At 35.9% G+C, this 27,678-nt stretch overlaps 1 protein-coding gene and 1 long non-coding RNA gene across 2 annotated transcripts in view; one reads left to right on the top strand and one right to left on the bottom strand.

Moving 5' to 3' along the window:
- LOC105738231 overlaps positions 1–8,349 on the bottom strand; it is a 51,961-nt gene extending 43,612 nt beyond the window's left edge. The window contains exons 1-2 of the long non-coding RNA XR_001113990.2: positions 7,970–8,349; positions 5,847–5,996 (exon numbers count right to left, since the gene is read on the bottom strand). This is a non-coding gene — a long non-coding RNA (uncharacterized LOC105738231). The remainder of the gene's footprint in view (positions 1–5,846; positions 5,997–7,969) is intronic.
- STPG2 (sperm tail PG-rich repeat containing 2) overlaps positions 1–27,678 on the top strand; it is a 931,943-nt gene that overhangs the window by 659,379 nt on the left and 244,886 nt on the right. The gene's annotated exons all lie outside the window — the stretch shown is intronic.

Here is a 27,678-nt window from a genome sequence, read left to right as displayed (position 1 = left end):
TGCCAGTTTTCTTGGCAATTAACATGTGGCTCCTTATTACTTATGCAAATTTCTGTAGCTGGCTTGAATTTCTCCCCAGAAAATAGATTTTTCTTTTCTACTACATGGTAAGGCTGCAAATTTTTCAAACTTTTATGCTCCACGTCCCTTTTAAATGTAAGTTCCAATTTCAGATCATCTCTCTCAAGTTCAATGTTCCACAGATTTCCAGGGCAGGAGCAAAATTCTGCCAGTCACTTTGCTAAAGCATAGCAAGAGTGATCTTTACTCCAGTTCCCAATAAGTTCCTCATCTCCATCTGAGACCACCTCAGCCTAAACTTCATTGTCTACATCACTATCAGCATTTTGGTCAAAACCATTTAACAAGTCTCTAGGAAGTTCGAAACTTTTCCTCATCTTCCTGTCTTCTTCTGAGCCTTCCAAACTGCTGCAACCTCTGCCTGTTTCCCAGTTCCAAAGTTGCTTCCACATTTTCATGTTATCTTTATAGCAGTACCCCACTTCTTGTACCAATTTCCTGCCCAGTCTCATGCTGCTATAAAGAAATACCCAAGACTGGGTAATTTATAAGGAAAGAGGTTTAACTGATTCACAGTTCAGCATGGCTGGGGAGACCTCAGGAAACTTACAATCATGGTGGCAGTCAAAGGAGAAGCCAGTACCTTCTTCAAAATGTGGCAGAAAAGAGAGAGAGAAGAGGTACTGCCAACACTTATAAAACCATCAGATCTCATGAGAACTTAGTCACTGTCATGAGAACAGCACAGGGGAAACTGTACCCATCATCCAATCACCTCCCACCAGGTCCCTCCCTTGATACATGGGAATTGCAATTTGAGATGAGATTTGCTTGAGAACACAGAGCCAAACCATATCAGTGAGTATACCTGCCCTCCCTGAGTTATATGTTTACTACATTTTTACAATCCATAAATTAACTGCCATACACAATCCCTTGGTCAGAATCCCTTGGACAGAATATATTTTTCTGTCCTCAAAGCAATATATTTGTATTGCTCTTCTTGTGTTTATGGTTCCAAGGTGTAATTAACAGATTATAATAGAAGACAATCTGTGTTCCTCTAGAGATAAGTTCTAATCTGGTCAAGAATAGCCAGTACATTATCTTTACATTTTTATAAAGTCTGTTTTTCATTTGCCTTTAATAACAAGATAAAATAGTCACCTTAATCAGGTGAGTTGCTTTTTAATTAACCTATCTTTTTGATACAAATAAATTTTTGTAATGTTATGCTTTAGTCAGTTGTTGTAGAATTATATCTTATTTTAGCATGTAGACTTTTTTAGTTAAATTGCATTATCAAGCAGTTTTGAATTAAAAATTGACATGCTTATATGAAGAGTTAATATATATTGAACTATGGGTTATACACTGAATATATAATAAGGACTGTAACAGTGGCTTAGACTTTGAGGTTTTTGTAAGATAAGACTGGATTTGAAAAATTGGATGTTATTATTTCCCAGAAAAAGATTCCTTTCCTTTTCAGTATCCACACCATTAAATGGCTTTGTATTTCAGGAGGAAATTACTGAGATTATATTAATTCCTAGGGAACTAGATTTTAAACAGAAAAATTATTTGCTAAAGTAATAAAATATAAAGTTTAATATCTGATATATCATTAACCTGCTTATTAGAGTAGTAGATCAAATTCATATGGATGCCATCAGTTTATTCACGCCATAGACTATTGCTGTCCAAGATGGTAGCCACTAGCCCCATGTGACTGTTTGGCACTTGGAATATGGCTATTGCAAACTGCAATGTGCTGTAAGTCTAAAATGAATACAGATTTTGAAGGCAGTTTTACAAAATAGTGTAAAATATCTCATTAATAATATTGTGTATTATTACATGCCAAAATTATAATATTTAAGGTTTACTGGATAAAATAAAATACACCATTAAGATTATTTTTGTCTGTTTATTTTTACTTCTTATGTGGTTGTTAGAAAAATAAAATTACTTTTGTGGCTCAAATTATAGTTCTATTAGACAGTGCTGGTCTAGAACATTCATAATTTAGAATAGCTAATTCATCAGTAGATTGTATAGAAAGACAATGTGTACAATAATGTCAATTTTAATTTCATCTCACAAATTACACTTTTGCTTCTATTATATATCTTGTTATGGCAAAGAGAAATAGTCCATTGACTTTACTTATAATCTTTATTAGTTATCAATATGTAGTACATTCTTTACAAGGCAAAGATTTTTAAATGATTTTATTTAATTTAAAACTACAGCCTCACCTTATTATTTTTATCAGTTTCAATTTTATATCTATTGATTCCACAATAGATTATTATCATCATTACTTAAGTTATTATTATTATTATTATTATTATTATTTGAGATGGAGTCTTGCTCTGTCACCCAGGCTGGAGTGCAGTGGCGCGATCTCCACTCACTGCAAGCTCCGCCTCCTGGGTTCATGCCATTCTCTCGCCTCAGCCTCCCGAGTAGCTGGGACGCCCGCCACCATCCCTGGCTAATTTTGCTAATTTTTGTATTTTTAGTAGAGACAGGGTTTCACTGTGTTAGCCAGGATGGTCTCAATCTCCTGACCTCGTGATCCGCCCGCCTCGGCCTCCCAAAGTGCTGGGATTACAGGTGTGAGCCACTGCACCTGGCCTACTTAAGTTATTTTTATTTTTATTTACCCACATATTTAACTCTTTCGTTGTTCTTCTTTCCTTCTTTCATTTCTGTGCTTCTCCTTAGATTATTAGTCTTCTGTCTAATGAACTCCTTTGAATTTGTATGTTTGCACAGGTTTGCAGTTGTTGAGTTTTCTCAGTTGTTTGTCTGAAAACATCTTTATTTCATTTCCCTTTTTGAAGGATATTTTTGCTGAATAAAGAAGTTCAGGTTGGCATATTTTCTTTGAGCATTTACAAAATGTCATTCTATTGTTTTCTGCACTCCATAGTTTCTAATGAAGTGTCTTTCCTTTGAAGATAATGTCTTTTATTTATCTGACTGCTTTTACAACTTTTTTATGCATTTAAAAAAGGTCGGTTTACTCTAATGCTCTTAGATTTTCCTACCTCCTGCCCCAATTCTCGTTGGTGTTTGTTAATACTCTGGATTGTGTGGGTTGATGTCTTTCTCTTGGCTCTGAAAGTTTCTCACCTATTATCTTTTCAAATATTGCTTCTTTAACATTTCTCTCTTCTCTTATACAAATGCAATTATAGATATTAAATTGTGTCTCGTGTCTTGTATGCTCTTTTCTATATTATAGATTCTCTTTTCTTTTTGAACTTCAGTCTGTATATTTTATAATAATCTCTCCTTAGTTCAAAAATCCTCTCTTTAGCTGTTTAAACACATCTATTGCATTCTTAATTTAAATGTTAATATTTTCAGTTCTGTAATTTCCATTGGGTTATTATTTATAAATTCCAGTTACATAGTGAGATTCTTTCATCTTGCCAACAATTTTGTTAAGCATTTTATTCTTTATTATTTTAAAATCTATGATAGATATCTCCAACTCTATTTCACCTTTGGTTCTGCTTATATTATGTTTTAGTTTTCTGTTTTTTGATTCTATCTCTTGACATGCCTAGTAAGTTTGATCAAATGTAGAATATTGCTCATGAAAAATTACAGATATAATTTGATGTTTTGTCTCACATTTTCTTCCTTCAGGGAGGATTTCCTTTATATTTTTCTCAGGTACCTTAAATATGGGGCAGACCTACTTCTCCAGTGTGGGATTGTGCTTGTCCAGAGCTGAGTTTCACTTTTTTGTTAAGAGTTGATATAATTCTTATTACCCATATTTTTAGAGTATAACCTTCTCTTATTCTAATAGGAAGTCAGGGATATTAACTAGAGTCCCTTCTCCAATTTTTTCTTCTTCCATCCTGGGAAACTGCCAAATACCCCGTTTTGCTGCCTATACCTTTAGCTGCTACTCTTGATTCCATTTGATATCCTGTTAACCCTATACCAGATGAAATTTAGCAAATGTCTTAAGGAGGAACATGAAACGATGCCAGAATTCCCTTATTCTTCTTCCTTTTTCTTTGTAATTTGGTTTCTTGACATCCTGCTTTCTTAAACTACAAGTTTTATCTTTAGAGATCCTGATAAGGCCAAAGTCTTAGCTTAGGTTTTTATCCCTTTGTGGCTGTCTTCTTGGTCTTTTGGCCTTGTGCTATTTAGAAACTAAAAGATTCCTCAAGGGAAATGTAAGGCTCACTTCAGTATTACACCTGCCTCACTATTCTCACCAAATTTCTGGACCTTCACAACCTGGTTGTCTGTATAGTTTTCCATTCAGTTAAATAGGTTTAAGCCGAAATAAATTCTATAGATTTTATTTGTTGCATGGCCTGCAGCAAGTTATTCTTTGCCATGTCTGAATTTCTTTCCCAGTTTGTCAAGCTCCTTTCCTTTCGTCTCTCAATTTATGAAATCCTGTATCTTCAATGAATAGTTACAATTAAAAACGAATATCTCCTAGACATAAGGTATCCTGCCATGTAACTATTTACTCATAATTCTGTAAAAAGCACACACCCTTTTTAAGGAAATATATTTATTTTTTAAACTTACTTGCAGATTTATTTTTTGAGAATTACCATTGTCACATTAGAAACTAACAATATGTTATGGTTGTATGTTTCATTATTTAACTATTTTTACATGGGGTCACACAAAAATAAGCCCTTAGAAATGCTTTAGTATTCCAGGCATGCTCACTTACATTCGAAGCCCTCTGTTAAATAAGCTTTCAGCAGGCAAAGCCAGACTAGCCCCCTGTCTAACTTTATCATTACAGATGGACACAAAGACCCAATTCTATCTTTTCTGTTTCTACACTCTCGTATTATTACCACTGAAGACCCTCAAAAAGCTACCAGAGTTACATTCAGAATTATTCTGCATTTCAGTAAATATAATGTCATTTGAAGTCTCCCTACTTTAATTAACTTTAATTAAAAACAATTTTATTCTACAATTAGAGAGAAGTTTAATGCTTGGCTGAGCTACTACACCAACTCTAAAGAAAATGAGTGAGTTAACATGTTCAAATAGCTGTTATCAGCTCTAATTATGTTTGCATGAAGGAAGAACAAGCTAGATAATAGAAGAGTATTGGATGATTGAAAATGGGGAAAGAGTAACTATCTGAATAAAAAAAAAAAAAAACATGTCATGTGGTAAAAGTGATATAGCCAGAAAAAATTCTGTGCAATTCACAGGTTTGCCCTTGGGTCAAGCCGCATTTTCTTCAACTTTTCCTAGTCATAGTGGACATCAACATAAAATATTTTCATATAGGTAGTCTCACGTACCTGAAGCTTAGTGATAAAAAGGTATTTCTGCTAGTATCTAGTAGAGCCTCTAATGTGTTACAAGTTTATTTTATAACTAAATTTGTTATAAAAGATTTTTATTCCCAAAATACTTGTCAGTGGAGAAAATAGTGTATTAAATTATATTGTGAAAGTTTTAACAGCTTATTTGATTTCTATTTCTTTTTTGCTCTGTCAGTAACATTTTTTCTTATTAGACTCACTATTATCATGATGTAATGTCTAAACAATTGCAGAATATATACTTCTATATATGCCTTTAACTACTCGAATCTTCAGCAGAGTCAAAAGGACAATAAATACAGAAGCCAGAATTATAACATAATATGAACCACTTGATATCAATGAGATTTAGTTAGTTTGGTTAGAAAAAAGAGTATTTTGTGAAATTTTATCTTTTTTATTAGAAGTAATTTAACTAGAGAAGCCATCTGAAAGAATATTTTGACTTAGGTGGAGAAGTACAATAGAGATACCACTTACTAAAATAGCTTTTCTTTTCCCACAGATATAGTTCAAAGGTAATATCTATTAATATAAAGGTAAGCTGACAGTTCTCTCACAAAGAAGTACTTCCATGTTGATGATGTCCTCCATCAGCTGCTCACAGGAACATAATTGCTCTTCTAACATCTAGAGATAGAAAAATACATTCTTATATGATGTTTGTTTCTCAGAAAATTTTTCCTATTACAAAAGCAAAATGCATATATATTCATTGCATTCTTTCTAAGCGTATACTACTGATGCATCCATATAAAATATAATGCTGAATAAAGACATCTGATGAAAAGCCTTTCTTTTTTACTTCAGAGTCTCATTCTCTAACCAGAGAATGCAATTACTTTCCAAATACTAGACATGCTGAAACAAAGTGAATGATGTTATTATGCATATGTGTTACTTCCTTGACTTTTCTCTTACTCTTCATTTCTCTGAAATGCTAAAAGTAGAAAATAAAAATCATAAAAGGAATATTCAATATGTTTTACTTTGTATAACTTTTATGTGCAAATAGGAAAGAAAAGAAAATTGATTAAATTGTGGCAATATGCTGAATTATCTTCAATATTCTACATATTTGAGGAAGATGGATAAATTTAAATATCACATCCCAAAACTTTTGGCATTAATTCTCTACTTCTAACATGGTCTTGTAAAACAAATTAGTTGGAGATAAGGATTTATCAATAGTATTTAATGTTTCTAGAGGAGCATATCCTCTTTGAAATTTTAACAAAAGCTATGGAAACTTTAATGATGAAAGTGGATTTATGCAAGCAATCTAAAATTAACATAATTCCAACAGATTCAAGTACTCCTGAAATTTTCAATGTATTCTTATTTAAGAAAACTGTATCTAAAATATCTCCATTAATGTGCCTAAAATTAATCATTCAAGATTGGAGCAATAAAACCCCCCAAAATGGCCAATAAATACTTGCTCTTCCATTGAATTGGATGATTTGAATTGAATTGGGCAAACAGCACAGAACTGGTGGCTGATGGAGAGGAGACTTTGAGCTCATCTCCTAGTTACATAACCCTAAACTAACTAGTTAGTTACCTAGTTCTTTGTTCTGTGGCTCCAAAATGAAGCAGTTGATGTGCTAGATCAGTAGATGTCAAACATAGAGGATGCTTTGCAATCACTAAGTGAGGTGGTAGAATAACACAATTTTCCAATATCTAACAACTCTCCACCTAGTACTGCCTGTACTCTGAAATAGGTCCTGAAACCTGTATTTTTCTATAGGTATTTATGTGATGTAGTTAAGCTCTAGCTACATGATCCCCAAGGTTTCTATCATCCCTGTAGTATTTCTTTTGGAAATTACCTTTTTATATGTCATATAAACCATGCAAAATATAGCTCTGGTTGCAGAAAACTCAGACAACCAGGAGTATTTGAAGTGCATTACATATGTTGCAACACCCTTGCATGTATTCTTTTTTAAAAAAAAGAAAAAAAATAAAACCATATGGGATGATTTTTACTTTTCTATTTTTAATTCTTTCCTCTATAATATATTACATAATATGCAAAACTTGTTCATGAATAAAGAATAGAAAAATGAAAATTCAGAATGTGGGAGAGAATTGCCAGTCAACTTTTAAGACAATGTTTTAATTATTCAGTAGAATAATTCTTATGTCTATAATCTTCTTATGTATTAACATATTCTAAACCAGCACTAGTAAAAACACATAAATTTTCGTTCTACTATTATAACAAAATAATATAAACTTCTTGTCACCTAAAAACAAAGTTAAGAATTCAATATGTGAACACTGCATGGGAAGCATAATTATTTTGATATTTTGGGGAGTAAATAATCTTGTTTTTAAAATGATAGCCTTTCTGTAATATTAAATTAATAATTTTAAGAGAACTACAGAAGAGATAAGCAGAAAAAATAGAATAGTAAAATAGAAAAGACATTTTATATATATGTATATATACACACATATATATCTCTTTGGAAAGATGAGTAAAAATATAAATAGAATCAAACAATATGAAAGACTGAAAAAATTATATATTAGTAAGATATGAATAAGATAGAGGATCTTAGAATATTCATTTTTCTCTGAAACAAACTTACCACAAGAAGCAAGAAATTGTTGGAAGAAATCTGCTTGGAGTCAGTGAAGCCTTCAAAAGACATTTCCTCTGTGAAAAAAGAGCAAACAATTCTGAAGTTGGAACATGTTGAGGCAAAGAAAACTCAGCCAATCGAACTAAAAGTGACATTATTGATAATAGGGAAATTTAACAATTTATGGAATAAAATCGATGATGCAGCAGTTCAGCTTTAGTAACACAGAATTCACAGGGAAACAATAAAAATAATGATTAAGATGGGATGGTTAGGAGATCCCAGGTATGCCCCATTTTGCATTCCTAACCATGTCAGTGTAGACCAGTCACTGGCAATTAACTTTTGTAAAACTGGAAGATTTCCCCTTTTTCAAAGGCTTGGAACCAGAGGTCCCAAGGGAGATAATGATTTAACCATTCTCTGAGAATGTATTCTGCAGAACACAGTGATTGCTTCAAATTAGAAAGGTTAAAAGGGATGGCTAATTTCCATAACTTTGACAAAAATGTTTGTAAAAATACTGAACAGCTGCCTTCTTCAGCTTGAAATTCAACACAACTAAAATAGTATTATACTGATCCATTAATATTTTTTATGCCCAGTATGTTAGTCTGTTTTGCACCAGTATAAAGGACTAGCTGGACTGGATAATTTATAAAGAAAAGGTTTATTTGGCTCATGGTTCTGCAGGCTGTTTAAGAAGTGTTGTGCTAGCATCACCTTCTGGTGAGTCCTCAGGAAGCTTACAATCATGGCAGAAGGCAAAGGGGTGAGAGGTGACAGCGTGCTGGCAGCCCTTGCAGCCCTCGCTGGCTCTCAGTGCCTCCTCAGCCTTGGCACCCACTCTGGCCATGCTTGAGGAGCCCTTCAGCCTGCCGCTGCACTGTGGGAGCCCCTTTCTGGGCTGCCCAAGGCCAGAGCCGGCTCCCTCAGCTTGCGGGGAGGTGTGGAGGGAGAGGCGCAGACAGGAACCGGGGCTGCACTTGGTGCTTGTGGGCCAGCATGAGTTCTGGTGGGCGTGGGCTCAGAAGGCCCGCACTTGGAGCAGCTGGCGGGCCCCACCGGCCCCTGGCAGTGAGGGGCTTAGCACCCGGGCCAGCAGCTGCGGAGGATGCGCCGGGTCCCCCAGCAGTGCTGGCCCACCAGTGCTGCGCTCAATTTCTTGCCGGGCCTTAGCTGCCTCCCCATGGGGCAGGGCTTGGGACCTGCAGCCCACCATGCCTGAGCCTCCCCCATCCCCCACCATGGGCTCCTGTGCAGCCCAAGCCTCCCCGACGAGTGCTGCCCCCTGCTCCACAGTGCCCGGTCCCATCTACCGCCCAAGGGCTGAGGAGTGCGGGCGCACAGCACGGGACTGGCAGGCAGCTCCACCTGCGGCCCTGGTGTGGGATCCACTGGGTGAAGCCAGCTGGACTCCTGAGTCTGGTGGAGACTTGGGGAATCTTTATGTCTAGCTAAGGGATTGTAAATGCACCAAACAGCACTCTGTCTAGCTCAGGATTTGTGAATACACCCATCAGCACTCTGTATCTAGCTGATCTGGTGGGGACTTGGAGAACCTTCATGCCTAGCTAAGGGATTGTAAATGCACCAATCAGCACTCTGTATCTAGCTGATCTGGTGCGGACTTGGAGAACCTTCATGTCTAGCTAAGGGATTGTGAATGCACCAATCAGCACCCTGTGACTAGTTCAGGGTTTGTGAATGCACCAATCGGCACTCTATCTAGCTTAAGGTTTGTAAATGCACCAATCAGCACTCTGTGTCTAGCTCAGAGTTTGTAAATACACCAGTCGATGCTCTCTATCTAGCTAATCTAGTGGGGATGTGGAGAACTTTTGTGTCTAGCTCAGGGATTATAAATGCACCAATCAGCTCCCTGTCAAAACGGACCAATCAGCTCTCTGTAAAACAGACCAATTGGCTCTCTGTAAAATGGACCCATCAGCAGGATGTGTGTGGGGCCAGATAAGAGAATAAAAACAGGCTGCCCAGCCAGCAATGGCAACCTGCTCGGGTCCCCTTCCACGCTGTGGAAGCTGTTGTTCTTTTGCTCTTTGCAATAAATTTTGCTGCTGCTCACTCTTTGGGTCCACACTGCCTTTATGAGCTGTAATACTCACCGTGAAGGTCTGCAGCTTCACTCCTGAAGCCAGCGAGACCACGAACCCACCAGGAGGAACGAACAACTCCAGATGCACCGCCTTAAGAGCTATAACACTCACCGCGAGGGTCTGCAGCTTCACTCCTGAGCCAGCGAGACCACGAACCCACAAGAAGGAAGAAACTCTGAACACATCCGAACATCAGAAGAAACAAACTCTGGAAACGCCGCCTTTAAGAACTGTGACACTCACCGCGAGTGTCCGCAGCTTCATTCTTGAAGTCAGTGAGACGAAGAACCCACCAATTCCAGACATACGGGGAGCCAAAAATAACCAGATCTCCTGTGATCTCTTTATTGAGGGGAAAGCATTAAACTATCCATGAGGCATCCACTCTCATAACCCAACACCTCTCTCTTAGCCCCATCTCCAACACTGGGGGTCACATTTTAACATGAGATTTGGAGGGAACAAATACCCAAATGATAGCACCGAGTTTTTTCAATTATGTCCAGGTACTCACTTTCTCTTTTATACCTATAATAAAATGACCTGTTGGGTTACTTAACGTGCAAGTAGTTACACGAATAAAATTTGTGTGTTGTTTGTTTTCAAAGGGAAGGTTATAGCAGTTTGATTATATAGTAAAGTTGTATGACTATGGAAAGTTTTGGTGTCTCCTCATTGAGCAGACTTGCTTTTGTTAACCAAACCAGTTTGCCTTTTCACCTAACAGTTATTTGCAAAATATGATTGAGTTATGGCCAATAAAATATGAGTAGAAATGACATATGCCACTTCCAACTTTAGCCTCTAAGCAGCTTCCAATAGTCCATTCTCTTTTTATTCTGTCTTCCAACTTAATGCAAAGGAATTCAGGGGAGTGCACTAATGAAGCACCCAGAAGCCTAAAAATGGAAGGAGGCTGTGTCATGAATGACCATTTCGATAACATCCTGGACTTTACAAGAATAAGAAATAAACTTAAGCCACTAAGATTTGAGAAATTTATGTGTTGTAGCATGACCTTAACTAATGTGCTCTAGACACTCCCATACATGCATAACAAAATGGGTCTCTCCACAGGTAGGACATAAAAGCTCAGATGGTGCCTGTACCTTAAGGAATCAGACATGATAAACCAAGGGACTATATTCAGGGAGAACAGAAACAAGTTAGTCATCCCTTAGAGCCCTCTCCCTCAGAGCCAGGTGTTGGATTGGAAAATATCTGTTTCAAAGTGCATTACATATGTTGCAATGCCCTTGCATCTATTCCTTAGAAAAATGATTTAGTATTCAAAGTGTACAGGCCATACATCTTCTGTCATTTTCATGATTGAAATTAGCTGTCTGAATGTGTCTCCTCTCAGCTTCAAGAGGCAGTTAACTAAAAACAAGCTAGCAACACAATTGTAAAGTAAAATATTCAGAGAATGAAATTTAATTTGTTGACCAAATTGATCATTTTGTGGAATTTTGCTGGTTTCCAATTATGCCAACTGCCCTTCATTTTAAACAGCTGAGTAGGTTGGTTACTCTCACATATATGAATGCTGTCAGCCCTCCCAAAATGAAGCCATTGATTAGAAAATTTCATGGGTGTAGGCCTTTGTATTGGTCTATTTTCATGCTGCTGATAAAGATATACCCAAGACTGGGTAATTTACAGAAGAAAGAGATTTAATTGGACTCACAGTTCCACGTGGCTGGGGAAGCCTCACAGTCATGGCTGAGGGCAAGGAGGAGCAAGTCACATCTTACATGGATAGCAGCAGGCAAAAAGCCTGTGCAGGGAAATTCCCATTTTTAAAACCATCAGATCTCATGAGACTCTTTCACTATCACAAGAACAGCACAGGAAAGACCTGCCCCCATAATTCAATCACCTCCCACTGGGTCCCTCCCACTACATGTAGGAATTGTAGGAGTTACAATTCAAGAAGAGATATGGCTGGGGACACAGCCAAACTGTATCAGCCTTTAAATTATGTTCCAACATTTATTTGTTGTTTGGAGTGGACCTTTATTTTTTACTGTATTTTAAAATACAATTATATTGGCCAGATGGGGTGGCTCACACCTGTAATCCCAGCACTTAGGGAGGCTGAGACGGGCATATCACCTGAGGTCAGAAGTTCCAGACCAGCCTGACCAACATGGTAAAACCTTGTATCTACTAAAAATACAAAAATTAGCTGGGCGTGGTGGTGCGTGCCTGTATTCCCAGCTACTCGGGAGGCTGAGGCAGGAGAATCACTTGAACCTGGGAGGTGGAGGTTGCAGTGAGCCGAGATCATGCCATTGCACTCCAGCCTGGGCGACAGAGTGAGACTCTGTCTCACAAAACAAAACAAACAAAAAAACCGCACATTTATATTAATTTTAAGTTATATACATTTAGATATTTCAAATATATTTACAGTTTATATTTGATTTATGTTTTATTTTCACTTATATTTTTGCTCCATAAGTAAAAGTTTGTTATGGCTATTGCTTTGGTTACTCAACACATCCTCTCTCTCTCTCTCTCAGCCTCCCTCCCTTCTCCCTTCCTTCCTGCCTGCCTGCCTGCCTGGCCCTCTCTCCTTCTCTCTCTCTTTCTCTATCTCAAATAAACAAACACACACAGAGAAATATCTGACAGGAGCCTTCCTCTACCACCAATTGATCTTTTCCAGTGATGTCGTCCAGTAAGTCTCCTATTTGCTTCAGCTAGTTTGTTTTCATCTTTTTCAATTGAATTATCACTATCACTTGACATTCAATTTTTTTGAGAAAATGCATCTCTTATTTGATAATTACACAACTCATTTTGATGAAGCAGTTTTATTCCCTAGGAATATTATATATGTTTATTTTTTTTCTTTTCTATAATTCCAGCTTTATGGAGGAATAATTGACAAATAAAATTGTGTATATTTTTGGAGTGTAATGTGATGTTTTGATGTATGTATACATTACGAAATGATTACTACAATTAAGCCAGTTAATATATCCATCACTGGCCAGATGCGGTGGCTCATGCCTGTAATCCCAGCACTTTGGGAGGCTGAGGCAGGTGGATCACGAGGTCAGGAGATCAAGACCATCCTAGCTAACATGGTGAAACCCCGTCTCTACTAAAAATACAAAAAAAATTAGCCAGGCATGGTGGCAAGTGCATGTAGTCCCAGCTACTCAGGAGGCTGAGGCAGGAGAATGGCATGACCCTGGGAGGCAGAGGTTGCAGTGAGCTGAGATCACGCCATTGCACTCCAGCCTGGGTGACAGAGCAAGACTCTGTCTCAAAAAAAAAAAAAAATTATGTATATATATATATCTCCATCACCTCACATAGTTAATGTGTGTATGTGTGTGTGATGAGAACATTTCAGATCTACTCTCTTAGAAATTGTCAAATATACATTATCATTAACTATAGTCATGATGCTGTACAATAGATCTCCAGAACTTATTCATCCTTTCTAACCAAAACTTTAACCAACATCTTCCCCTTCTCCATATCCTCATGACCCACTGAATACCACCTTCTTTTTAAATTAAATTCATTCATGTTTTTAATTGACAAATAAAATTGCACATATGCATTACCTTACATATTTATATTTTTGTGGTGAAAACAATTGGGTGTACTCACCTTTGATTTTTAAGAATATAATAAACTGTTATTAACTATAGTTATCATGTAAAAATTGATCTCTTGAACTTATCCCTTCTGCCTATATGAAATTTTAGATCCTTTGACCATATCTTCCAACCTCTGTCTTGCAGCCCATAGTAACCACCATTCTACTTTGTTTCTATGAGTATAACTTTTTAATATTCTACATAAAGTGAGTTCATGTGATATTTGTCTTTCTGTGCCTGGTTTATTTCACTTAATGTAATGTCTTTAAGGTTCATCCATGTTGTTGCAAATGATAGGATTTCCTTCTTTCTTAAGGCTGAGTAGTATTCCATTGTGTATACATAACCCATTTCCTTTATCCATTCATCTGTTAATGGATACTTAGGCTAATTCCATTATCTTGGCTATTGTGAATAATGCTGGAATAAACATGGAGGTGCAGATATCTCTTCCACATACTGATTTCATTTTCTGTGAATATATACCCACTAGTGTGATTGCTGGGTCATATGGTAGTTCTATTTTTAATTTTTTGAGTAATCTCCATACTGTTTTCCATAATAATTGTCCTTATTAACACTCCCACTAATAGTGTGCAAGGGTCCCCTTTTTTCTATCCTCACCAACACTTGTTGTCTTTCATCTTTTTAATAATAGCCATTCTAACAGGTATGAGATGATATCTCATTATGGTTTAAAATTGAATTTCCCTAATGATTAATGATAGTGAGCATTTTTTTTCATATGCTTGTTGGCCATTTGTATGCTTTATTTTGAGAAATATCTATGCAGGTCCTTTGCCTGTTTTTTAATTGGATTTGTTTTGCTACTGAATTGAATAGGAATATTTTAAGTCGTCTATGGTCTGTTAGTGTTACTGACCAATTTAGCCTTTGCTTAATGTGTTAATGTTAAGAATACTAAATGTTATTACAAAAGCGATTTCATGAGCAAGATGACTCATTATGTGGGCACTATCAAGATTTATGTCATTACTTTTACAGTGTTAGACTTTTCCTATATTTTCCTGGTTTATAATTAACTTCAGTGATATAAATAAATCCCTTCTCTTACTCACACTAGAGCATGTTATCTAGAGTTCCCCAAGTGAGAAGCAGCTAAATTGCAAACAGGAACTAAAATTTGAATGGTCTTCCCTTGTGACTTCTAATTCTATGTCTGATTTTAAAGATACTTTTTGTTTTGTTTTGCTTTAATAGCATATTGCTATAGTATATTTCTCCCAATCAACAGCTATTAACAGTTCTGAAAAATGATTACTTACCTCTTTGACATGTCTCCAAGATTTCTGAAAGTGTATTTATGTGTAAAATTTTCCACTATTTAAAATCAGACCTTCACAATGAGTATCCCTAAATTTGGCATGGAATTTACTAATAAACCTCCAGAAATGGAAAATGTAACTATGCTAAGAAATTGTAATGGCATTTAATGTAGACCATTTATATAAAAATTATACATAGAGATTAACCATATTTATTTATGTAGGTCAAGTATAATCCCTAAAGTTAGTTATACCTAGAATCTCATAAATGTCACACATTAAGAAAATTTTTGAGTCATTTTTTACTCCCTATTTTAATATAAGTTACATACAACATAAAATTTGCCATCTTAACCATTTTAAGTGTACACTTCAGTGGGATTAAAGACATTTATAATGCTGTACAACCATAACCACCATCCATCTTTATAACTTATTTTGTAACCCTGGAAGTCTATATCCAACCTTTAACCCCTGGCAACCACCATTCTACTTTCTGTCTGTATGAATCTGACTACTCTATGTACTTCATGTAAGTGGAATCATACATTTATTTGTCCTTTTGTGACTGGCTTATGTCAAACAGAATAACGTCCTCAAGGTTCACCAATTCTGACATGAAATATGTCAGAATTTCCTTCTCTTATAAGATGGAATAATTATCCATTGCATGTATATATCGTATTTTGCTTATCCATAAATTCATAATGGACACTTGGGATGCTTCCCCATTTTAGCTATTGTGAATAATGCAGCTATGTACGTGGTTGTACAAATATCTCTTTGAGACCATATTTTCTTTTGGATATATACCCAGAGGTGGATTTGCTGGATCACATAGTAATTTTATTTTTAATTATTTGAGTAACTGCCATACTGTTATCCACAGTGGCTAGACTATTTCACATTTCCACCAGCAGTGCACAAGGGTTGCAATTTCTCCACATTCTTGCCAACACTTGTTATTTTCTGGTTATTTTGATAGTAGCCATACTATTGGGTGTGAGCTGCTATTTCATTGTAGTCTTAATTTGCATTTTCTAATTATTAGTGATGTTAATTATCTTTTCATGTGCTTATTGGTCATTCATATATCTTCTTTGGAGAAATCTATTCAAGTCCTCTGTCCATTTTTGAGTTGGATTGTTTGTTTTTTGTTGTTGAATTTTTTGACTTCTCTATATATTCTAGATATTAATTCCTTATTGGAGATATGAATTAGGTTGCTTTTTGTTGTTGTTGAGTTTTAGGAGTTATTTGTATATTCTGGATATTAATTCCTTATCAGATATATGATTTGCAAATATTTTCTCCCATCTTGTGAGTTGCCTTTTTACTCTGATATAGTCTTTAGATGCATACATTTAAAATTTTTATGAAATCTGTCTTTCTCTTTTGTTGTCTGTGCCTTTGGTTTCATATCCAATAAATCATTGCCCAATCCAATGTCATGAAGGTTTTGCCCTATGAAAAATCTTGTAGTCTTGTCTACAGAATTCCTTATATATATATACACACACACCCACACATGCACACACATATGTATATGTGTATATATGTGGAATTTATAGTAGGCTGTCTCCAATTTTCTTTATTACCTAATTATTGAGAAGATAGGGTGTATGTTTTCTTCATGCTCTGTTGAAAGCAAAGTAATTAATAGAGAACAAAGGATGCAAGTTTGGGGAAATAACTTTCAGCCAATGATGTTCAGTTGTAGGGGTTCAAAATTTTGAATGATTATGTTGAACACAGTGAAGAATGAGTTATTCTGGACAGTATTAAAAGAAATGCCACATAGAAAATAACATCCATGAACTCATGCTATATCAATTACAACCCATGATTTTCACAAGGCAGCTTCTGTAATGAGGCAACAGATTAAAATCAAACTGACATCAAGAAAACAAAACTCAGAATGCATATCTTGGTCAGGGCTCCCCTTAAAATGAAATCTCTCTATTATCCATCTGTGTCTAAAAACATATTTTTCTATTTAAAAACAACTGTTATATACCAATGACTATTGTGTTAGGTAAATTTTATTAAACATCTTCTATTAACAGAAAATGCATAAAAGAGTTAAGAAATGTATTCATTGAAAACAATAAAATATTTTAGTCGGTAATATTTACAGCTCAGCTATCTAGATAATTTAGATATCCAGAATGATATATACTCTGAAGATTATAAGTTTATCATCATGTGAGGTAGATCTAAGTGATCAACTATATTCACTTTACCTTGGTACTTAAATATATAATTTTCTCTAGAGTCAAATAATAAAAGATCTGAAGTTGTATTTAACATGAGTTTTAGTGGATGATATCATAGAGGAGATAAGAGTTCAATGCTGAAAATCAATAAATGTAATCCATTATATAAACAGAACCAAAGACAAAACCACATGATTATCTCAATAGATCCAGAAAAGGCCTTCGACAAAATTCAACAGCTCTTCATGCTAAAAACTCTCAATAAACTAGGTATTGATGGGACGTATTTCAAAAGAATAAGAGCTATTTATGACAAAACCACAACCGATATCATACTGAATGGGCAAAAACTGGAAGCATTCCCTTTGAAAACTGGCACAAGACAGGGATGCCCTCTCTCACCACTCCTATTCAACATAGTGTTGGAAGTTCTGGCCAGGGCAATCAGGCAGGAAAAAGAAATAAAGGGTATTCAATTAGGGAAAGAGGAAGTCAAATTGTCCCTGTTTGCAGATGACATGATTGTATGTTTAGAAAACCCCATCGTCTCAGCCCAAAATCTCCTTAAGCTGATAAGCAACTTCAGCAAAGTCTCACGATACAAAATCAATGTACAAAAATCACAAGCATTCCTATACACCAATAACAGACAAACAGAGAGCCAAATCATGAGTGAACTCCCATTCACAATTGCTTCAAAGAGAATAAAATGCCTAGGAATCCAACTTACAAGGGATGTGTAGGACCTCTTCAAGAGAACAACAAACCACTGCTCAACGAAATGAAAGAGGACACAAACAAATGGAAGAACATTCCGTGCTCATGGATAGGAAGAACCAGTATCATGAAAATGGCCATACTGCCCGAGGTAATTTATAGATTCGATGCCATCCCCATCAACCTACCAATGACTTTCTTCAAGAATTGGAAAAAAACTACTTTCAAGTTCATATGGAACCAAAAAGCCCACATTGCCAAGACAATCCTAAGCCAAAAGAACAAAGTGGAGGCATCACGCTACCTGACTTCAAACTATACTACAAGGCTACAGTAACCAAAATGGCATGGTACTGGTACCAAAACAGAAATATAGACCAATGGAACAGAACAGAGCCCACAGAAATAATGCCACACATCTACAACCATCTGATCTTTGACAAACCTGACAAAAATAAGAAATGGGGAAAGAATTCCCTATTTAATAAATGGTGCTGGGAAAACTGGCTAGCCATATGTAGAAAGCTGAAACTGGATCCCTTCCTTACACCTTATGCAAAAATTAATTCAAGGTGGATTAAAGACTTAAGTGTTAGACCTAAAACCATAAAAACCCTAGAAGAAACCCTAGGCAATACCATTCAGGACATAGGCATGGGCAAGGACTTCATGTCTAAAATACCAAAAGCAATGGCAACAAAAGCCAAAATTGACAAATGGGATGTAATTAAACTAAAGAGCTTCTGCACAGCAAAAGAAACTACCATCAGAGTGAACAGGCAACCTACAGAATGGGAGAAAATTTTTGCAATCTACGCATCTGACAAAGGGCTAATACCCAGAATCTACAAAGAACTTAAATAAATTTACAAGAAAAAATCAAACAACCCATCAAAAAGTGGGTGAAGGACATGAACAGACACTTCTCAAAATAACACATTTATGCAGCCAACAGACACATGAAAAAATGCTCATCATCACTAACTATCAGAGAAATGCAAATCAAAACCACAATGAGATACCATCTCACACCAGTTAGAATGGCGATTATTAAAAAGTCAGGAAACAACAGGTGCTGAGAGGATGTGGAGAAATAGGAACACTTTTACACTGTTGGTGGGACTGTAAAGTAGTTCAACCATTGTGGAAGTCAGTGTGGTGATTCCTCAGGGATCTAGAACTAGAAATACCATTTGACCCAGCCATCCCATTAGTGGGTATATACCCAAAGGATTATAAATCATGCTGCTATAAAGACACATGCACATGTGTGTTTATTGCGTCACTATTCACAATAGCAAAGACTTGGAACCAACCCAAATGTCCATCAGTGATAGACTGGATTAAGAAAACGTGGCACATATACACCATGGAATACTATGCAGCCATAAAAAATGATGAGTTCATGTCCTTTGTAGGGACATGGTTGAAGCTGGAAACCATCATTCTGAGCAAACTATCACAAGGACAGAAAACCAAACACCACATGTTCTCACTCATAGTTGGGAATTGAACAATGAGAACACTTGGACACAGGAAGGGGAACATCACACACCAGGGCCTGTCATGGGGTGGGAGGAGGGGGGAGGGATAGCTTTAGGAGATATACCTAATGTAAATGACGAGTTAATAGGTGCAGTACACCAACATGGCACATGTATACATATGTAACAAACCTGCACGTTGTGCATTTGTACCCTAGAACTAAAAGTATAATAAATAAATTAAAGAAATACAAGCAGAGACCCTTAGTAAACCTAAAAAAAAGTTCGATGCTGAAATTTATCTTCTCAGGGTTTAAATATGTCTTAAATCTGATAGCAAAATGATTTATAAAAAATGCTCTATTCCAAAAATCAAAATTATCTTATTTTAAAATTAATCTTGTAGATTGCTTTAGAAGTCAATAGGATCTGTGTAATCTATAGGATTACGTGGAACATGACACAAGTCCGTCTTCTTAGAGAGTGGTTCTTACTTGCCTAAATTATTATTCTTTTTTAAGCAACTGTGAGACAACAAATTGAGCATAGTGTTTTATGTAAGAATAATAATGTATTGCATGTTTTTTGGTAAGGGGTCACAGAGCAAAATTTTAGCAGAAAATTACTTATCCAGATTCTATGCCTAAAACTTCACTCTCAACTAAAGCCATGAAGTTGATACCTCGGAATAATTTTTCTTGAGTGTCAAATAAATGTTACTGCTGATCTTAGAGCAACAAAGAAGTTTAACAATTTTAAACTTTGTGCAAATAGATCATTATTTTATTTTATTTAAACGGCAATAAAAAAGTTTTTATTTAGCAGAAAGTTACTTACCCAGATTCTATGCCTAAAACTTCACTCTCAGCTAAAGCCATGAAGTTGATACCTCGGGATAATTTTTCCTGAGTGTCAAATAAATGTAACTGTTGATCTTAGAACAACACACTAGTTTACCAATTTAAAACTTTGTGCAAATAGATTATTATTTCATTTTATTTAAACCACAATAAAATTGCTTAAATTTAACAGTTGATAAGTGCTTTTTCTATTACAGTCCTTCTCAATGTAATTAATGGTATAAATTCATAGAATTTCAAGATTCAAGGAATTTTTACAACTTTAAGCCATCAGAGTACAAATAAATTTTGCAATGATGAGATGTGGGCCAAACTGAAGAACTATGTAACATTTTTCTGAAACTGCAGACAGTGAACATAAATGTCTTTCGTGTCTTCGGTGTTTTTTGTTTTTTAAAAAATACTTTACGTTCAGGGGTACATGTGCGGGTTTGTTATATAGGTAAACTCGTGTTATGGAGGACTGTTGTACAGATTATTTCATCACTCAGATACTAAGCCGAGTACCCACTAGTTATGTTTTCTGATCCTGTCTCTTCTCCCCTCCTCCACCCTCAAGTAGGCCCTAGTGTCTGTTGTTCCCCTTTTTGTGTTCATGAGTTCTCATTATTTAGCTCCCACTTATAAGTGAGAACATGTGGTATTTGGTTTTCTTTTTCTGCATTGGTTTGCTAAAGATAATGGCCTCCAGCTCCATCTATGTTCCTGCGAAGGACATGATTTAATTCTTTTTTATGGCTGCATAGTATCCCATGGTGTATATGTACTATATTTTCGTTATCCAATCTGTCATTGATGGGCATTTAGGTTGATTCCATGTCTTTGCTATTGTGAATAATGCTGCAATGAACATTCACATGCATGTGTCTTTATGGTGGAATGATTTATATTCCTTTGGTTATATACTCAGTAATGGGATTGCTGGGTTGAATGGTAGTTCTGTTTTTGCTCTTCGAGGAATCACCACACCACTTTCCACAATAACCAAACTAATTTACAGTCCCACCAACAGTATATAAGCATTCCTCTTTCTCTGCAGCTTTGCCAGCATTTGTTATTTTTTTACTTTTAATAATAGCCATTCTGACTGGTATGAGATGGTATCTCATTGTGGTTTGGTTTACATTTCTCTAATGATCATTGATGTTGAGCTTTTCTTCATATGCTTGTTGGCCATATGTATGTCTTCTTTTGAAAAGTGTCTGTTTATGTCCTTTGGCTATTTTTAAATGAAGTTTATTTTTTCTTGTAAATTAGTTTAAGTTCCTTATTGATGCTAGATATTAGACTTTTGTCACATGCATAGTTTGCAAATTTTTTTTTCATTCTATGGGTTGTCTGTTTACTTTGTTGATAGTTTCTTTGCTGTGCAGAAGCTCCTAAGTTTCATTAGATCCCATTTGTCAATTTTTGCTCTTGTTGTGATTGCGTTTTGGTGTCTTCATCATGAAATGATTGCCCTTTCCTATGTCCGGAATATTGCCAAGGTTATCTTCCAGAATTTTTATAGTTTTGAGTTTTACATTTAAGTCTTTAATCCATCTTGAGTTGATTTTTGTATATGGTGTAAGAAAGGAATCCAGTTTCAATCTTCTGTGTATGGCTAGCCAGTTGTCCCAGCACAATTTATTGAATAGGGTGTTCTCTCCCCATCACTTGTTTTTTTCAACGTTGTCAAAGATCAGATAGTTGTAGGTGTGGCATTATTTCTGGGCTTTCTATTCTGTTCCATTGGTCTGTGTGTCTGTTTTTTTTTTATCCTTGGTGTTTGTATAAACACAATATTATAAAGTCTTCAAAAGGAAAGTCTTCCATTTATATATCTTCATATTACCCAAAATACATAGTAGAATATTTTGCATGTTACGGTCAGTCAGTCAATGTATGTTGATTTGTTTAATTAAATTTTGCTCATGCCAGGTTATTGGTAACATAAGAAATGCTGCACAACAAAGTAAGATGCTTTCCCTTTTCTTTTGCTGAGGCTAAATGTTATAGCAATTTGGATGAAGCCCATCAGAAAAAAAAAATATATATATATATATACAAATATTATAGCAATGGTATTGGAAATATTCGGCTATTCTCAATGTATATATGTTAGTAGAACTTCTTGCAACTTGTACAATTGAAAAAATATTTTCATATATGTTTGCAGATGATTAAGTTAATATGTGGTCATTAGAGTAGGTCCTAATCCAATATGACTGCATCTTTATAAAAGGGGAAATTTGGATACAGAAACATACACATGGACAACACCAAGTGAAGATGAAGGCAGAGATCAGGGTGTCTTAGTGTTCCTGAAGACCAGAAACACTGAAGATTGCCAGAAAATGCCAGAAGCTAGGAGAGAGGGTGGAACAGATTCTCCTTAACAGCCCTCAAAAGTAACCAACCCTGTCCATGTCTTGATCAACTCCTAACCACCAGAACTACTAAACAGTAAATTTCTGTCATTTAAGACACCACCCAGTTTGTGGTACTTTGTTATGGCAGCCCTGGAAAACTACTAAAATATGTATGAATCATAAACAACTTAAAACTTAGATATAGCTACTTAGGCTGTATAAGAATGGATTCCATATTTAAACTTTACAATGTGCTTCTGAGGCAAGAATACATGTTTGTGATTCAATGTCAACAATAATCTATAGGCAATGTCTGATTTGGTAAAAGTAGAAGAAAAAAGGAGTCTGTATATAGAACAGGATTAGAAGTGAAAATTGAAAAGAACCATGGATGAACTGGTACGGTAAAATGATCATAGAATTTTGCCCTTTCCTCGTTTCATTTTTCCACTTTTTTCCGTTTTTTCAATTTTATTAGTATTTCTTATTTTATTTGTCAACAATAAAGTGTATATAAATTATATTTTCTTATAGATGGGAGGAGGTAAAAGGAATACCTTTTTTTTACTTCCAGTAATATAATTTAAAAAATTGGAAAGAATATCATTTAGATTATACATATACATTTTTTAAACTACTGTATTTAATTAGCTTGAACCTTAATTCTATACTCCATAATATCTAAGTCCTTCATTTTTTTTCATTTTTCTTCAGTTTCTAGTATCTCTGATGCATTTTCCATAATGATATGTTGGGCTTTTTGGAAAATAGCCTCTGGTATGCAGTGTAACATGAAGAATGTTTTTAAGAATCCTTGAGATCAACACTCAGAATGGAGGGGGAGGAAGAAGGATTGAGCAGAGGTTGAGTAGTAATCCAAACTCAACAGCAGGCTCAGTCAATCCTAGGGGGCACTCTGGAGACATACTGGACCTTCAGAGTTGTTCTAAATTGGGCTAAGATAGGTGGCCTTTATACCTTTGCATAGATCAGTCATTGGATGTGGGCCATCCCCGAATGTGTGTGACATAGTGCAAGGTGGCTCTCTGCAGTTGAGTCAATCTTTTGAAAGCACTGACTGCTCAAAGCTGTCAGTCAACATCACTCTCCACCAGCTGAGGCTGTAAGTCCTTCATTGAAAGGAACCTCAGGACTGCATTACAATGTCCACTAGATGGAAGAATGAATATCCTCCTGGGTTTATCTCACCTTACTGTAAAAGATGTTCTAATAATCTGTGAAAAGTTTTTTAACATTGGGATCATTTCAATTACTAGAAGAAGGATGTCATATTTAAAAATTTTGTAAATGAAAAACCATTTCGTGAAAGAAATAATCATCCACTAATTTAAATTTTTAGTTTTAAGATACCCAATCTATTCCCATGTTGACTGTGCTGGAGGCAGAGTTCACCTCTGTGTATAAATGCCCTCTGAAATTTTGAGTGCTAAATGATTTTCTACATTGGTGGATGTTGACCTGAACTTTCTTTTTTTATATACTTTACTTTCTGGGATACATGTGCAGAACGTGCAGGTTTGTTACATAGGTATACACGTGGCATGGTGGTTTGCTGCACTCATCAACCCATCATCTACATTAGGTATTTCTCCTAATGCTATCCCTCCCCTAGGCCCCCACCTCCCAACAGGCCCCGATGTGTGATGTTCCCCTCCCTGTGTCCGTGTGTTCTTGTTGTTCAACTCCCACTTCTGAGTGAGAACATGCAGTGTTTGGTTTTCTGTTCCTGTGATAGTTTGCTGAGAATGATGGTTTCCAGCTTCAGCTATGTCCCTGCAAAGGACATGAACTTATCCTTTTTTATGGTGACATATTCTTTATCCAGTATATTATTGATGGGCATTTGGATTGGCTCCAAGTCTTTGCTATTGTGAATAGTGCTGTAGTAAACATACATGTGCATGTGTCTTTATTGTAGTATGATTTATAATCCTTTGGGTATATACCCAGTAATGGGATTGTTGGGTCAAATGGTATTTCTAGTTCTAGATCCTTGAGGAATTGCCACACTGTCTTCCACAACGGTTGAACTACTTTACACTCCCACCAACAGTGTAAAAGTGTTCCTATTTCTCCACATCCTCTCCAGCATCTGTTGTTTCCTGACTTTTTAATAATCACCATTCTAACTGGTGTGAGATGGTATCTCATTGTAGTTTTGATTTGCATTTCTGTAATGACCAGTGATGGTGAGCTTTTTTTCATGTTTGTTGGCCACATAAATGTCTTCTTTTGAGAAGTGTCTGTTCATGTCCTTCATCCACTTTTTGATGGGGTTGTTTGGTTTTTTCTTGTAAAATTGTTTAAGTTCCTTGTAGATTCTGGATATTAGCCCTTTGTCAGATGGATAGATTGCAAAAATTTTTTCCCATTCTGTAGGTTGCCTGTTCACTCTGATGACAGTTTCTTTTGCTGTGCAGAAGATCTTTAGTTTAATTAGATCCCATTTGTCCATTTTGGCTTTTGTTGCCATTGCTTTTGGTGTTTTAGGCATGAAGTTCTTGCCCATGCCTATGTCCTGAATGGTATTGCCTAGGTTTTCTTCTAGGGATTTTATGGTTTTAGGTCCTACATTTAAGTCTTTAACCATCCTGGGTTAATTTTTGTATAAGGTGTAAAAAAGGGGACCAGTTTCAATTTTCTGCAAATGGCTAGCCACTTTTCCTGACACCATTTATGAAGTAGGGAATGCTTTCCCCATTTCTTGTTTTTGTCAGGTTTGTTAAAGATCAGATGGTTGTAGATGTGCAGCATTATTTCTGAGGCCTCTGTTCTGTTCCATTGGTTTGTATATGTGTTTTGGTTCCAGTGTCATGCTGTTTTGGTTACTGTAGCTTTGTAGTATAGTTTGAAGTCAGATAACTTGATGTCTTCAGCTTTGTTCTTTTTGCTTGGGATTGTCTTGGCTATTCAGGCTCTTTTTTGGTTCTATATGAAATTTAAAGTAGTGTTTTCCAATTCTGTGAAGAACGTCAAGGGTTGCTTGATGGGGATATCATTGAATCTATAAATTACTTTGGGCAGTATGGCCATTTTCATGATATTGATTCTTCCTATCCATGAGCATGGAATGTTCTTCCATTTGTTTGTGTCCTACCTTATTTCCTTGAGCAGTAGTTTGTAGTTCTCCCTGAAGAGGTCCTTCACATCCCTTGTAAGTTGTATTCCTAGGTATTTTATTCTCTTTGTAGCAATTGTGAATAGGAGTTCACTAATGATTTGGCTCTCTGTTTGTCTATTATTGGTGTACAGGAATGCTTGTGATTTTTGCATATTAATTTTGTATCCTGAGACTTTGCTGAAATTGCTTATCAGCTTAAGGAGATTTTGGGCTGAGACAATGGGGTTTTCTAAAAATACAATCATGTCATATGCAAACAGAGACAATCTGACTTCCTCTCCAATTTGAATACCGTTTATTTCTCTCTCTTTCCTGATTGCCCTGGCCAGAACTTCCAATACTGTGTTGAATAAGAGTGGCAAAAGAGGGCATCCTTTTCTTGTGCCGGTTTTCAAAGGGAATGTTTCTACCTTTTGCCCATTCAGTATGATATTGGCTGTGGATCTTTCATAAATAGCTCTAATTATTTTGAGATAGGTTCCATCAATAACTAGTTTATTGGGAATTTTTAGCATGAAGCATTGTTTAATTTTATCAAAGGCCTTTTCTGCATCTATTGAGAGAATCATGTGGTTTTTGTCATTGGTTCTGCTTATGTGATGGATTACTCTTATTGATTTGCATATGTTGAACTAGGCTTGCATCCCAGGGATGAAGCTGACTTGATCCTGGTGGATAAGCTTTTTGATGTGCTGCTGGATTCGGTTTGCCAGTATTTTATTGAGGATTTCACTGTTCATCAGGGATATAGGCCTGAAATTTTCTTTTATTGTTGTGTCTCTGCCAGGTTTTGGTATCAGGATGATGCTGGCCTCATAAAATGAGTTAGGGAGGAGTCCTTCTTTTTCTGTTGTTTGGATAGTTTCAGAAGGAATGGTAGCAGCTCCTCTTTGTACCTCTGGTAGAATTTGGCTGTAAATTCATCTGCTCCTGGGCTTTTTTAGTTGGTAGGTTATTAATTACTGCCTCAATTTCAGAACTTGTTATTGGTCTATTCAGGGATTTGACTTCTTCCTGGTTTAGTCTTGGGAGGGTGTAAGTGTCCAGGAGTTTATCCATTTCTTCTAGATTTTCTAGTTTATTCACATAGAGGTGTTTATAGCATCCTTTTATGGTACTTTCAAACACTAGTAGATCAGCATGATAAAACAGCTTATAGCAACACCAAAAAACAAAACAAAACAAAAAACAAACAAACAAAAAAAACTAACCTGTCACCTCTTACTACTACTATTAAAGGGAACTTAGGCTTAACAAAAAGTTATTTTAAATAATATGCCATTTTTGCCATAAACTTCATCTTTTTTACTTTCGTTTCTCTACTAAAGCGTTTTACGTAGTTACTTCACACTACTGTGTAGGGACATCAGGTACTACCAGTATCATAATTAGGTAAGTTATATGTTCACGATTATGTGGTTTAAGCTCCCTATACATCGCTTACTGTGTTTATGAAGCTCTTAATTTGAAATCTGGTTCTACTCAGGTTTTTGTCTCCTGTATTTGGCCATTAACCATCTAGCTCCTTCAGTTTTTCTTTGTGATCAGTCTTATCCCTGAAGCAATCTATTTCTGCCTTCATTCTTTTTCTTTATCTCTAGAGAATTAAATTCTCATTTCTACCCTTTCTAAATCATAAAACTAGCTCTGAGCTAGATTCTTTCTGTGATTTGGCCATTTCTCTCTTATCTCTAAGATTTTAAATGTTTTATAAATAATCTTTGCTTATTGATCAAATTTTCTTAACCCTCTATGACCTAAATGTCATGTATTTGTTTTCTTTGTAGTGGTAGATTTTCTGGAGCTCTGGTTTTAGTTTGCGTGTAAATACTATAAAGTTTCTACTAATAGATCAGCAGAGAAGGCATACAGCCTGACATGCACCAAAGTGCTTTTTTTGCACAAGAAATATCTGCAAGTTT

Source organism: Nomascus leucogenys, chromosome 9 (assembly GCF_006542625.1).
Source record: "Nomascus leucogenys isolate Asia chromosome 9, Asia_NLE_v1, whole genome shotgun sequence".
In the NCBI taxonomy this organism is placed as follows: Eukaryota; Metazoa; Chordata; class Mammalia; order Primates; family Hylobatidae; genus Nomascus; species Nomascus leucogenys.
Note: the sequence above shows the minus strand (reverse complement) of the source record. Positions and strands in the feature narration are given on the sequence as shown.